The following is a 15,111-nucleotide window of genomic DNA, read 5'->3' on the forward strand; positions in this document are numbered from 1 at the left end:
TCACACAGGCGGGAAAGTAGAAGACAGGAAGTAAAACAAGACAACACATGGGAGAACAGAGAGACTACAAAATAAAACAGGAAATAGAAAACTAACAGAAAACATGAAAGAAACTAAACACAGAAACTTGATACAGGGACGAGACATGACACACGGTATGCATTGGTACCCACGGTAAAATACTGTAAAAGAGTTTACAGTGTTTTACTGGGTGGTATGTAGTAACTAACTGTAGATATTACAGAAATGTCTAACGGTGTGGATCAACACAGCAGATCCGTCGCTGGTCTTTGCTTTTCATTTTCGAACCGGAAGGAAAACGGCAGCCTCTCTGGGAACTTTGTCTAACTTTCAACATAATCAGTGTTTAATAATACACACAAGTATGCCATTCTTCATCACTTTCTTATTTTTGTAAGAAAAAGAAGAAATGTGTTCTATTTACACTCATTTTATGAATGAGTTCAACAAATTGTTATGTATATTTACTTTAATTTTGAAAGAAATTGCTTATTTGTTGTTACTTAAAAGTATTTAAAATAAGCTTGTAAATCAATTCATATTTGTGTCAAGCTTATGAATTATTTTTGTTTTACAGTTTGCTAAAATTATGACATTTTGGAACTTAAAAAGGGTAAAAAATATATTTCATGTTTTTAATTTCTACAAATAAGATGAATATGTGTGTGTATTAGCATGAAATAATGTCAAAACTAAAACTTTTTAAAATGCGTAAAAAATTAGGCCTACATACATATATATAAAACTTTTTTTATTATGTAAAAATGTTTTCTGTGCACTTAAGCTCTGTCAATCCCCAACATAAAAACTACAAAGGTTGTGATGGTAACCACATCAATTGCACACAGTACCTAGCACTTATGCTGCTAATAGGGCTGGGACCACATGCTTTTGCCCCGATTCGATTCTTTCACGATACATGGGTGCCAATTCGAATTTGTATTGCAATTTTCATTTATTGTGATTCTAGAAGTATTGCGATTTGATAGTTTAGAGTATTGGGATTTTCTTTTCCTTCTTTAACAAAATTAAAAGTTGATTAATACACATCCAGAGACAATATATCATGAGACATTTTCTAAAAACTAATTGTTTTCTACAAAGAATGCACATCACATGTCAGTCAGTCTGTCTGACATTTACTTCATTCGTAAAGAAGTACATAACATGTACTTTCTGCATTTTCTGCTTTCTGTCTATTTTGCTGGAAACAGATATAGTTACCGCCGGCGGTCCCGTGTAAACAGGATATAGTTAGGTTAATCATTGGTTCAAAAATAAAATATAGTATATTGATTTTAGGAAAAATCACGATACATATGATTTTCGATTCCCCCCAAGGAACTTGTTTTGGTGGAACATGTGTATGTTCAAAAGTTGTTTTAGTCGTGCGACAGAAAACTCAGACTGGACAGATAGTCTAGCTAGCTGTCTGGATTTACCCTGCAGAGATCTGAGGAGCAGTTAACCATAGTCCTCATGAATCCACCAGAGTTTAGAATGCCAACATGAAGAAAGCGGAAGGTGAGGGACATTCGGCCAAAAGTGAGGGACATCCGGCGGAATTTCCGGCGGCACCTGAACAATCCCGGAAGTGGAACATCGTCGATATATAGAGTACATGTATTTCCTAATACAACAGCCACAGCACATTTCCTATCAGCCCTTCTCTCATTCAGACTAGTTTGATGACTAAAAGAGGAACAACGCAGTGATTTCGTGCGAGCCTCCTCTCAGAGGAACAACAGCAGCCATGCAGCAAACACGCAGTAAAACGTGAGACTGAGAGCAGAACCAGCAGCCTGTCAGCACTCCAAACAGGTGACGTCCTTCCTCAGCAACACAGTGGCTGCATGAGAACACAATGTCTGTGTTTGGTCATGCCTTCGACTGGGGGTCCCCACAGCATGCCTCTCTGTGTGCGTGTGTGTGTGTGTGTGTGTGTGTGTGTGTGTGCGTGCGTGCGCGTGTGTGTGTATAGCGTGCGAACACTCAGCCATGACGCTAGCTCGCGCCGCATGACGCAAACCCTGGAACAGCTGTTGAAAGCGCTCTTCTTTCTCTCTATGTCCCCCACTGATTCACATCAAAACGAAAGTCCCGCTCCACAGCTACACCTAATCTACCCCGATCTCCCCCCCCACCTCCCGAAAAAAGACATGGCTTGCTTTGTTAACTTTAGAGTATTTGCATATGGACAGAACACAGATGTGGTAGAAGAGGAAAAATTGGATGATAAAACACAGACAGAAGAAATCAAAGAAAAAAACAAACACTTGGGGGCATTATAAAAAAAGCATCATCTCACTTCCCTCACTCCCTGAGAGAAATTATTAAAAACAGAAAACAGTCTAAAACGGTTTCTGTCAAACAAAGACTTTTTTTTTCTTCATATCACTGAAAGCTCGTCACTCTGCTGAAGCTTTCAGCTTTCTGAGGGGAAAGAAAAAATCTGAATTGTGAATCTGAAAAGGAATATGACTCTCGCAACTTTCAAACTTTCCTGCAGCAAATAGGTGTGCAAATAGACGGAACAAGAAGATATATAAGCTGACACACAGTGTTAGTATGTTGTCTTCCCTTGATGTCTTTCCTCCAGCAAGCCCCCTGGCAATGCACTCTGCAACATGCTTTAAGTGAGCCCCTCTGCTTCTCAGGAAAGGAACAAGGGATCAGGACGAGAATATGACAAACAAACATCAGTGTGAGGAATAGGAGGGATTAGGAGGGATTAGGATTCTGTTCATGGTTCAAGGGAAGACAACACCTAGGCTACAAGCACTAAGGGCCCTATTTTAACGATCTAAGCGCACGGCGTGAAGCGCATGGCACAGGTGCGTTTAGGGCGTGTCCAAATCCACTTTTGTTAGTTTGACGGCAGAAAAAAGGGTCCGTGCTCTGGGTGCATGGTTCAGAAGGGTTGTACTTAATGTCTTCATTAAATCATAGGTGTGTTTTGGGCGTAACATGCAATAAACCACTCAAAGTGTCATCTCCCATTATCTTTAAAAGCCAGGCGCGTTTGGACCTTGGCGCATTGCTGTTATGATGGCGGATTTGCCCCGTAATATTATTATTATTATTTTTTTTTTCAATTAACTTTTTTATTGATTCCATTCAGCATTGTCCCATTAGCATTTAACATCTCACACATGTTTTCCACGTATACAGGGCATACAAACATTTCACAACAGGGATCATACACATGAATATACAAAGATTCACAATTAAACACAAAACTTTGTAGATTCGAAATGAGTACATTTTTCACTTCAATCCACATTGTGCATATTTTTATTTGTAATCTTTTGCATGTTTGTGTGCTGCTGTGCGTCCCTGTGTGTGTAACAAGCATAGTGTGCACGCACTGTTCACGAGCGTAGGCGCATTTTACTAATGCACTAAAATAACAATGAAATGCTGCGCTATTGACTTTAGACCAGGTTTTTGTTGGTCGATGGCGCGATCACTTCCTGCTGCCTCAAGATAGCAATACGCCAAGAATGCACCTGAACACACCTAAGACCAGCACGCTCATGGGCGCAGGTGCATTTGCTATTTAAACGACACGGGCGCTGGACGGGAAATTGACAACTGTGTCGGTCTTAAACTAGCAAAGACACTTGAGTCGGGGTTTGCGCTGCGCTGGGTGCAAGATAGGGCCCCTAGGCTACATGCAGTATATCTTGTGCATTGCTGCAGCGACCTCAATGGTTGGAAAGCTAGTTCTTTTATTTGAAAATGACACACAGACAAAATTGTAAAAAAAATGACGCGAATCACACATGAAGGGACCTAGCTGGGATGTTGGGTGAAATCAGACCCAACATCCCAGCTAGGTGTGTTCAGGTGTGGTTTGTGTCATTTTTTTTTTAATGACCACACCCATCTGTGATTGGCAAATGATGCCTTGTGAGGTGATATACCACAAAGGTTGGGGACAGAGTAAACAGCAACTACTATTGTAGACAGCAACACAACAGAAGAAGTTTTAGCCAGGGTGTCATTTTTTTTTATTGGGGGGGGGGAATCTAATTGCAATTTTCTTGCCAGACATTGCGATTTTTTTGTTAGCTACATAGTGCACCTTCTACGATCATAAACGATAAAGAGATAAAAAATAAATGAAAGAACCACTGAAAATAGGACATTTCTGTAAACAATCTATGATATGTTACATTATTCCAGCTTCTATCTTATGAAAAAACAGTAAATATAATAATGAAAAGAGGAATAAAAAATGTTAAATCAAATTTGACACCAAACATTTTTAATATTTCACATTCGATTAATCCTCACGATTAGCTAATCGCGATTGCGATTTGTAAACGATTACAATTTTGCCTGTGTGTCATTACTCTTTAGATCACAGTAGCACATCCAGTATTCGACACACGGCAGGAAGTGGGACTAGCTGCCCGGTGCCCGATGGTGAATTTTGAATGTGATGGACTAAACAACTCAAGTCGTTTCAATCAATAGCTGCCTGGGATGGTAGAAAACAGCATGCATTTGAAATTTTTGACCAAAAAGAAGCATGTGTTTACAGTGTTTTGTTCCACACAGTAACTGTTCCATTACTATACTTGTGTTCCAGAGCATAGCCTTGTGTTGACTGTGTTTACTTCCTGAAAACCACTGCTGGCGGAAAGACACAGACGCAGCGATAAATACCACAACAATCAGGACATCAGAGGAGCAAAGAACATTGGGAAACTGTGGGAATACAAGACTGAGGTCAGGAAACACACACACACACACACACACACACACACACCCACCCACACACACACACACACACACACAGACCTGCAGACACACACACTTAAATACACGGATGTAAAGTGCGAGGTAAGAGTTGCTAATCAGCTGGGAGATGCCGGTACCTTCCCACAATGCACCATGTAAGAGTTTTAAGGATCCAAATCCTTCAGTTTGTGCACTTGCGTGCGCACACACACACACGCACGCACGCACACACACACACACACACACACACACACACACAAACACACACACACACACACACACACACAAACTCACAGTGTCTGTAGATGTCATTAGAGCTAAACTAAAATCCCCTCTAACTTCCTCCTCTTCCCCTCTGAGAACTGATGATAAAACCATATTTATTGACCCAAAGCCTGTACAAGAAAATTCTCACACACACACACACACACACACACACACACACACACACACACACACACACGCTTGTGTGTTCCTGTTGAATATATTTTGATTTATGTCTCATGTCGTGCAGGCATATTTTCCCATTGAATGTGTTGTTAGACTGGTGACGAAAGGCTGTGATTTGAGTGTTGAGTATGGGTCCATGTATGTATGTGTGTGTGTGTGTGTGTGTGTGTGTTTGTGTGTGTGTGTGTGTGTGTATGTGCGTGTGTATTTATGTAAGTGTGTGTGTGCATCTTTGTGTGAGTGTGTTACAGACGGACAGGAACAGGTGCACAGTGTGTTCAAGTGTGAGGAATGTAGAGAGACACAATAACAACCTCACTTCAGTGTTCAGACTACAGTCTGTAACACACACACACACACACACACACACACACACACACACACACACACACACACACACACACACACACACACACACACAGTATCACAATTCCCACAGCTAGCAGGCAGACCTTGAACCAATCAGAGACATCATTGACAGGGTTGTCATTTCAAACTACAAACCAGAGAAAAGTAACCTCAGTAGAAAGCAGTGATGTCAGATCAATAACCCTCATATTTTCCGCAACATGTCTCAGAACCTTGTCCACTCGCTTAAGTTAAATACTTCTTACTACATGAATATAATCATTAATCATTGTGGGTTGAAAATAATAGGATTTCTACAATAAGAACCGCACAGAAACCAGTCAAACCAGGTGTGGAAAATAATTGCCATGCCCTGATATAAAGTAGAACCAGCCAAACCACATCTCTGTGCCACAGTAGAGCCATAATAGAAACCAGAAATCTGACCAGTTATGTAAAATTGTGATCTGGACCTCAGTAGAAACAGAACAAAAATTAGCCACAACAAAAACAGTAAAAAAAAACATCAGAACCAGTTCTGTAGGGTATAGGAGCCACCAGTCTTGTAGTCAAGACCACCTAAACCGACACCAAGTCATCACCAAGACCAGAGTGTATCGAGACCGAGACAAGACGGAGACTTTGAGGGGTTGAGACAGAGTCAAGACCAAGACCAAGACCAGACCAGTGCCAGACAGCCAGAGCTTCTCCTGTCTCTCACATTCACTTTGGGAGCGCGTGTTAAAGTGCTCATATTATGCTTTTTTGGCTTTTTCCCTTTCCTTTATTGTGTTCTATATCTTTTTTGTGCACGTTATAGGTTTACAAAGTGAAAAAGCCCAAAGTCCACCCCAAAGGGACTTACCATCTCCAACAGAAAACACTGTTCACAAACTGCTCCAAACAGCTCTATTGTAGTCCAGCCTTTACTTCAGAAACGAATGTGCGTCACTTTGTAACACACGTTATAATGCTCACCTAGCTGCTGGCATGTCACGCCCTCATACTCTGCTTCTGACTGGCTAGTAGTCCTTACCTAGCTACTGAACATGTGCGACTCCCAACAAAGATGGTACAGAAGTGAGATGCCTCACTCTGTAGCTAAAACAGAGAGCTCAACACACATGGTGAAAAGAGGAGCTGCAGCAATGTGCAGTACAACAAAAATATGGTGTTTTCTGAAAATAATAACCTATTCTGGTACAAACTCTAAATACAATTATGAACCTCAAAATGAGCATAATATGAGCACTTTAAGGGGGCCGGGAGAGGGGGTTAACAGTAACACATTTCAAACTAGAAATGAGTCAAGTTATTGGTTGCATTTGAAGCAGGAAGTTTTACATCCAATCTGTTAGGATAATTATTTATCAAAGAATGGACAAAATCAATGGAGTTCTGTCAAAGTTCGTTTTTTGCTTGCAAGTAGAGTCAGTTTTACAGCATTTCAGCGCAAGTACAGAAAAATGACTGTCGATAGTTAACAGTAGCTTTTTATAGGTAACAGGGAGTAATATCACACAAAGAGAAACTTTCAGTTACACTTTACTTTAAGGTATCTACATAAGAGTGACATGACACTGTCATGAACGTGTCATGAACATAAACAAGTCATAAACGTTTATAACATAATGCTTCTTTTAGTAAGTGTCATTCGGTTTCTGTCATGACAAGTTATGGTTATGGTTAGGGTTATGGTTAGGGTTCATGTGTCATGACTGTGTCATGACAGTGTCATGTGTTCATGACAGTGTCATGTCACTCTTATGTAGATACCTTCAAGTAAAGTGTTACCAAACTTTCTAATCTCTGGTCAGGCTTGACATCTCCTCCGCATGCCCTGCCCTCAGGGCTGTTCTGTGCTTTCCACAAGGTCCGTGATAATTATGATTATCTCATGAGAAACAGAAATGGATGCACAGTTTGTTATGCAAATAGTTTAACACTAAAATGAAGCAAAGACTATAGCAAGCATAACTTTTCTAACAAAATCACACTGATGATGTTAACACACACAAATAGACAATGCACAGGCAATACAGTGATATCCCTGCAGTTGTGGTCTTGACCGGTCTTGAAATAAAATCCTGAGTCCTCTTTATCCGAGATTTTAATGCTGTCAATTCCGAGACCGAGACCTTCAAAATGTGGTCATGAGACCGTTTTTAAGACCAAGACCGATCTTGAAGACTACAACACTGGGAGCCACATTGATACAATTCTCTATGTAGTGATAGAAAAACAAGTAGAATCATTTCTGCAAACTAGTTGTTATGTGGCAATAAGAATGGAGAGGAAAAGCAAACGAGTGGAACAGGTGTGTAAAAGGATGCTCTGTACCACAATAGAAACACAATGGAAATCACTTGAAATGGTTCTGTAATAGGAGCCCCATTCGACACCAGTTCAACTAGTGCTCTGTGTAATGACAGAAACCCAATGGAACTCAATGGAACCATCTCTGTATTATTACAGTACCAGTGAAAGGTTTGGACACACGTTCCCATTTACTTGAATGAGAAAGTGTGTCCAAACTTTTGACTGGTACTGTATATGAAGCCCTCAAACCAGTTCTGTAAAAAAAATAGACATTGCACCGTGATGAAACCTATAATAGAAAGCAGTGGAGTCAGTTCTCTACCATACCAGAACCAAAACCTGAGCAGGGATCTGTTCTGTTTCTACTTTGTGGTTCCACTGGATTTCTGGTTGATGATAGAAACACAGTAAAAAGCAGTGGAACCAGTGCTTAATTTGTAAAGTGCGAGGTCCCGGAGCGCAGAGGGGGGGTGGATCCGGCGACTTAAAACGGGGGTTGGAGGTAACGGAACAAAAAAAAAAAATTACACTGCCTACGTAGCTTCTCTGACTAAAAACACCTAAACAACGCTGTGTACATCAGGGCGATGTTTATTTTTTTTTTTGGAACATGCACTGCATCGGTGCGAAATGTAAAAAAATAAAATAAAATACACTACAACGATCGTTTTCACAAGCAGCAATTATCCATCGGACTATTAAATTAACCAAAACATCCACCGTGGTCTCCACATTCTTGATCGGCAGAAACGATTTTTGCTTGTTTGGGATCCGACTGGCCAGCGTATTTGAAAAAGTTAAGCAAACTTTGTTGTCTTTTTGACATTTTTCCCCTGAGTGAATTGAGGCTATAACAGCAATCTCAACCAGCACAAGCGCTTGTGTCACTTGAAGTGCAGCGCCGCGCTGTTGAAGTGCCTCCCCTCCCTCCGTCCCTCTCCCCCCTCCGTCTTACCATGAAAATTCACCTCAAAACGCATCGAAAATGCAAACACAAGTTTTTGTGGAACTCCAATGGGGAATAAAGACAGATAACAATCGCTACACAAACAGTCATTTATTTTTTTCATTTAGGCAATTCATTTTTCATAGTGACACAGAGGTGCCGGATCCAACGTTGGAGGTGCCGGAACATGTTCCGGCGTGTTCCGGGTCAAATTAAGCCCTGAGTGGAACCAGTTAGATTTATTAACTTTAGTCTGGTAACGTTAGCTAGTAATGTTAGCTAGCTAGGCAAAGTTAAACCTAACGTTAAGTTAACTGTCACCATATTTCAACAAACTTTTGACTGGTACTGTATATGAAGCCCCTCAAACCAGTTCTGTAAAAAAATAGACATTGCACCGTGATAGAAACCTATAATAGAAAGCAGTGGAGTCAGTTCTCTACCATACCAGAACCAAAACCTGAGCAGGGATCTGTTCGTGGCGGTGCCACCCAATGCCCCGCTTCTAGCCCCGCCTCTGTGTGTAACCTCCCGCTGAGTCATGACGTTTAGCGCTTAATTGGGAGAAACATCACAGATCGCATCAAAGCTTCGCTCTGCGTCGCCCCCGGCAACAAGACGAGAATATAAAGGCACATTCCACTGAAAACTGATTCCTCATGGAGCTAACAAAACACACACACACAAACACAGACACAGACGCACACACACACACACACACACACACACACACACAAAATGTATTCAGAGCAACCAGCTGTGCAACTCACTGGCCTGACCCACAGGTACAAACGCAACCTAAACAGCAGCTGAACTTTATTAGAGAAACCCTAACCCTAACTCCCTAACCCGACTATACTGATACGTTTCTATTTTGATCCAACGCCTGTAAATGTTTTTTTTGAAGTTTGCGCTCTATACCCTATTTATCGTCCAAAGAAAATTAGTATCATGGGGGGGAAAAAAGAAGAAAATATTGCCTTTAAACTGCTTGGTAAGTCACGAAACCCAGTTACAAAACAGAAAAAGCAGCAAACAATAGACAAACTAGAAACTAATTCAACGTATAAACCAAAAGTGAGAAAAAAAAGAGAGCAAAAGAAAACAATTGCTGTACAAGGACTGCAGGAATAATGTTGTCACAAGCCACAGGAATAATGTCGTAGAGTCAACGCAACATTGGGAAGAAAAAAAAAGAAGAGAGAAAGGACAAACTTTATTTTCTCCGCAGTGTTTCAGTTCAAACTTGTTGACAGCGATGGAAATGCCGCTCGGCCCTGAAGGGTTTTGTTCAAAAGAGACTGGAAAAACAATAAATGGAACAAAGTGAAATGCTCAAAAGTTGGATGCAGATGAAAAGACAGTAAACGGAAACAAAAGAGAGAAAAATGGAAAGGGAGTAAATAAAAGGAAGAAAAGAAGGAGGAGGCTTTTTGTCTTTGCTCAGCGTTTGATGCTCCTTCTCTCCGTTATTGTCTCCAAATGTGGGGAGCATCTGTTCAACCTCTCCGCCTCTCCTCCTCCTTTTCCACCACTTCTTCCTCAGCACTTTTGACCTCAGTAAACGTCCACAGACACACACTGTGTAGTCAAGATGAGCCTAAAAAGATTTTCGTTTCACCATTCATGTACATTTACAGCTAAAGTCTCACGGTATCTTACTGTTTTAACCCTCCTGTTGTCCTCGGGTCAAATTTGACCAATTTTCAAAAAGTTTCTATATCAGAAATTTGGGGTTTCTTTCAACCAAATTGTCAAAAAAAAATAACGTGGATGGTTCCATACAACGCTCTTCACGAGTAAAATAAATGATCAGTTCACTACTTTCATTGAATTTGGGTGGTTTATTCAATTTTATAGAATTTGAAAATAAATTCATGAAAGAATGTTGACAAAAATGTCAGTAAAATCTTCAAAAACGTGGGGAAAAAACGACAAAAACATCAGAAAAGGTGACAAAAACATCGGCAAAAGTGACAAAAATATCAGGAAAAGCAAGAAAAGTGTCGGAAAGTCGACCAAAACCTAAAAAAATAATTTTGAATTTAAAATTTTGACCCAGAAAAAAAAACAAAAAACGTTGCATGGTCGACGGAAAGACAACACAAGGATTAATGTTATACAGGATCATACTGTAAATGGCAATGCATTGTGGGAGAAAATAATAATATTTCAGGTATTTACTGTTAATACTAATGCATCTTGGGAAAAGGCGAAATACACTGCAGCCAGTATATTACTGTAAAGTCAAATATTACAGTAAGAAACTGTGTCTATTTACAGTAAAATACCTTAAACTTTAAAAACAGTACGCACACTGTAAATAAGTTTACTGGCGAAAATGCTGCCAGTATTTTACTGTCAATTTACGGTGAAAATGTTACATAACTTGAGTTACGCGCTTAAGTTTAGGTAAGCCTTATAAAACTAACTTTCTGTCATATTTGCTGAAACTGACTCTATGTTCCAGTAGAACTACATGAAGCAGGTAATTTAAAAATAAATCTGGCTCCTCTGGCACCACCTACAGCCTGTAGTGAGATTTGCAAAAATCCACAGCTCCCTGTTCAGATGCACCAATCAGGGCCAGGGGGGGTGTCTAACTGCGTGTCAATCACTGCTCATGCACACACATTCATTCTCCCTTGTGGGGGGAGGGGCTTAGGAGACCGTTTTGGGCTTTAGCAGAAAGGGGGGAGGGACTGAGAAGTTGTTGATGTTCTAATTTTTTGGCTAAGTCCTGGATCTTCACAATCCTACCTACGGCACCTTTAAGTAACGTAAGTTAAAATATAAGTCAACATTGACTTTTGATTTATTTATTTTTAGACAGGACAGCCCCATGTTTGTTTGAGCCATCCATCCAGGACTTTGAACGCGGACTTTGATTAGAAACGTATTTGTGATACGTCAAAAAAGAGAAACGTAATCCAGGACAACACTGTTTTTTCCCTCGAAACATCATTGAGACATAGTTGTACGGGAATTACATTTTCAGGAGACAGGGCTGCTTAAATGGCAAAATCTAAATGGGATCACGCTTCACTTCCAGATCAAAATGAATGTACAAATGACCTGAGAGCGAAACTTGGGAAAGAAAGAAGGACCAAATTGCTTGCTGACATATCAACACACACGATTCTTCTTCAGAGCTCCAAACATCAACTACACTTGTGATTTTGCCTCTCAAATGTTGATGCAGGTTGATCAGCGGCTTTTGTTTTCGCCTCCCTTTTTAGTTTTGTCATTAATACGACTCCATAACACACTCGCACAGACGGAAAATGGAAGAAACAAGTGAGCATTTTGTTCGATAAAGGACTTGTTCCTGTCTTGTTTTCTGTTCTCTCTTTGCCTCCCGCAAACCATCTCTCTCTCTCTCTCTCTCACACACACACACACACACACACACACACACACACACACACACACAGTTTACCACGCTTTATCCAAAGCAGATGTGCTGGAATGTGAACACTCAAAGGAGCAGTCACGAAACCTCTTGACACACACACACACACACACACACACACACACACACACACACACACACACACACACACACACACACACACACACACACAGACACACACACACACACACACACATATATACACACACACACACACACACACACACACACACACATATACACACACACACACACACACACACACACACACACACACACAGACGGCTGCACCTGTGCCTGTCCAATTTTTTCCTCTCTCTATTTCACTCTCTCCCTCCTCCTCTCTGTCCTCTCTCATTTCTAACATGCTGCTTTCACTTTCGTCTTTATTCACCTTCACACAAACAGTCTAACACCGCAGAAAGAAAGAAACATGCAGAAAAGTATATAACTCAACATGCAATACAATCAGATTTCATAATTAACGAATCCTTTATCATGTCAAACGTTCTTTGGTTCAAGCTTTCCTAGTGATGTGTCATCACCAACATGCGCCGATCCTTCCATCTACTCCTGTCTCATTCCCCCACCTGTAGATGCACTTTTCATCTCCCATTACGGCTCATGCCGCTGCGCTCTGAGCCCGTCCGGAGGCAGATGTGGGAAAGCGAATCAAACGTGCCGCAGACGGATCAAACATATTTTGGGGGTTTCTGTTTTTTAGATGTATTTTTTATAGCCGAGATCTGAGCCACGGCCTGGGAATCCTCTGAAGGTTAATTATGTTCTTGATTCAAAACACATGGAGGGAAAAACTGAAAGAATATGTGTGTGTGTGTGTGTGTGTGTGTGTGTGTGTGTGTGTGTGTGTGCGTGTGTGAGAAAGCGGAAGGAAATCCCACCCACCACCTCCGAGCCGAGCCCTTTATTCTACCAACCTGCAATTGCACTAATGCGAAGCAGATGTACACACACACACACACACACACACACACACACACACACACACACACACACATACACACACACACACAATGCCTAATTTACTCCATATGATGCTGTACAGAGATAGGAAGACATACAAATAAAGAGAGTAAGGAAAGAAAGAAGCAGAGGGAGGAAAATAACATCATGAATTAGGAAAGAATAATCAGAATTATAGAGAAAGGATAATAAAAATATGGAAAGTTAGTCAGGAAAATGCCATATTTAAAGAGGAAGAGGGAAAGAAAAAGAATGATTGAAAGAGACTTTGGATTTCAAAAAGCTTAATGACTAGGTAGAAAAAAATCTAAAATAGAAACAAAATAAGAAAATAACATGGAAGAATGAGACGAAATAGAAATGGCAACAGTAAAGTAAAAAATTATTAAAAAGGAAAATAAATAAAACAAAGACAAAAAGCAAATGAGACGAAGAATAAGAATTAAAAAAGGAGGAATTTTACAAATCATCACAGATGGATACAGAAATAATAAAAGGACAAAAACAAAAAAGGAAACAACAAAATAAGGAATGGAGAATTATATTGAAAAACAGGGAACAAATATAGAGACAGAAAAGAGTGATAAAAAGTTATGATAGAAATGCGGAACTCATGCAAAGACAGAAAACACACACACACACATTATTTGCTAAAATACTGGTGTTTAATTGAAAACATCCAGTGCCTTCACACTCACAGTGAGTTTCATGGACCGAAACACATTCTTTAACTCACTTGTAACGGAACACACACACACACACACACACACACACACACACACATACACACATACACACACACAGACACTCCCTGTGGAGCTCAGGCTTCCTGTGGCTTGATTAGAGCCCCCTATGTGAAGACAAGTGGACTCAGCGTGTGTGTGTGTGTGTGTGTGTGTGTGTGCGTGCATTGTGCACCTGTGACTGAAGGGGGGTCGAGTTACTCAGACAGAAAACAGTGGGGGGCTGGACAAAGAGAGAGAGAGAACGTAGGAGCTTAAGAGAGAGAGGTGTGTGACACATGTGAGCGGCTGTGAATTTGTTTGGCTTTAAAAAAGTGTGTGTGTGTGTGTGTGTGACACTGAAGAATGAGGAGTGTGTAAGTGCGAACAAGAAAAATAGAAATTGGCCAGTGTGTGTGCGAAGAAAGAATACTAAAAGCAGGAAAAAGGCGATTAATGACATCCTCACACACACACACACACACACACACACATCCACACACACACACACACACACACACACACACACACACACACACACACAAACAAATTATGAGGCTTTTCCTTTTCTGGATCAAATTAATTCAATTCATTTTAATTAATGATTTATCCATCCACTCTCCTCTCTTCCTCTCTCCTCCTCTCTTCTCTTCTCTTCTTCACTCCTCTCCTCTCTTCTCTTCTCCACTCCTCTCCTCCTCTCTTCTCTTCTCCTCTCCTCTCCTCTCTTCTCTTCTCTGCTCTGCTCTCCTCTCCTCTCCTCTCCTCTCCTCTCCTCTCCTCTCCTCTCCTCTCCTCTCCTCTCCTCTCCTCTGCTCTGCTCTCCTCTCAGCCGACTGTTGATCTATTATTTACTGCTTCTCTCTACCAGTAGTAACCCAGTTAGCAGCTTTTCTTCTCTCCAGACTGTTGTTGTATTTCAGTCTTTCATTCGGAGTCAAACTGCTGAATGAGTTTCAGCTCAACGTCACAACCAACAGCAAGGATGCTAACTGTTTTTACTCGACTCTAGAAATGACGGTTTCCAGGACAATATGGTCAGACAGTGGGTTTTTTACTTGAGAACTTAAACCTTGAAATGACTCATTTTTTAAAGCTTGTAACAGTCCTGAAGCACAAAGAGCTGAATACAATAGAAAAGAATAGTATGGCAGAGCAAT

The 15,111-nt window shown here is 40.7% G+C and overlaps 1 protein-coding gene across 6 annotated transcripts in view; it reads right to left on the reverse strand.

Annotated features, from left to right (window-relative positions):
- Positions 1-15,111, reverse strand: part of LOC116034850 (transcription factor 4) — a 321,332-nt gene that overhangs the window by 45,089 nt on the left and 261,132 nt on the right. The gene's annotated exons all lie outside the window — the stretch shown is intronic.

This window comes from Sander lucioperca, chromosome 14, assembly GCF_008315115.2.
Source record: "Sander lucioperca isolate FBNREF2018 chromosome 14, SLUC_FBN_1.2, whole genome shotgun sequence".
NCBI lineage: Eukaryota > Metazoa > Chordata > Actinopteri > Perciformes > Percidae > Sander > Sander lucioperca.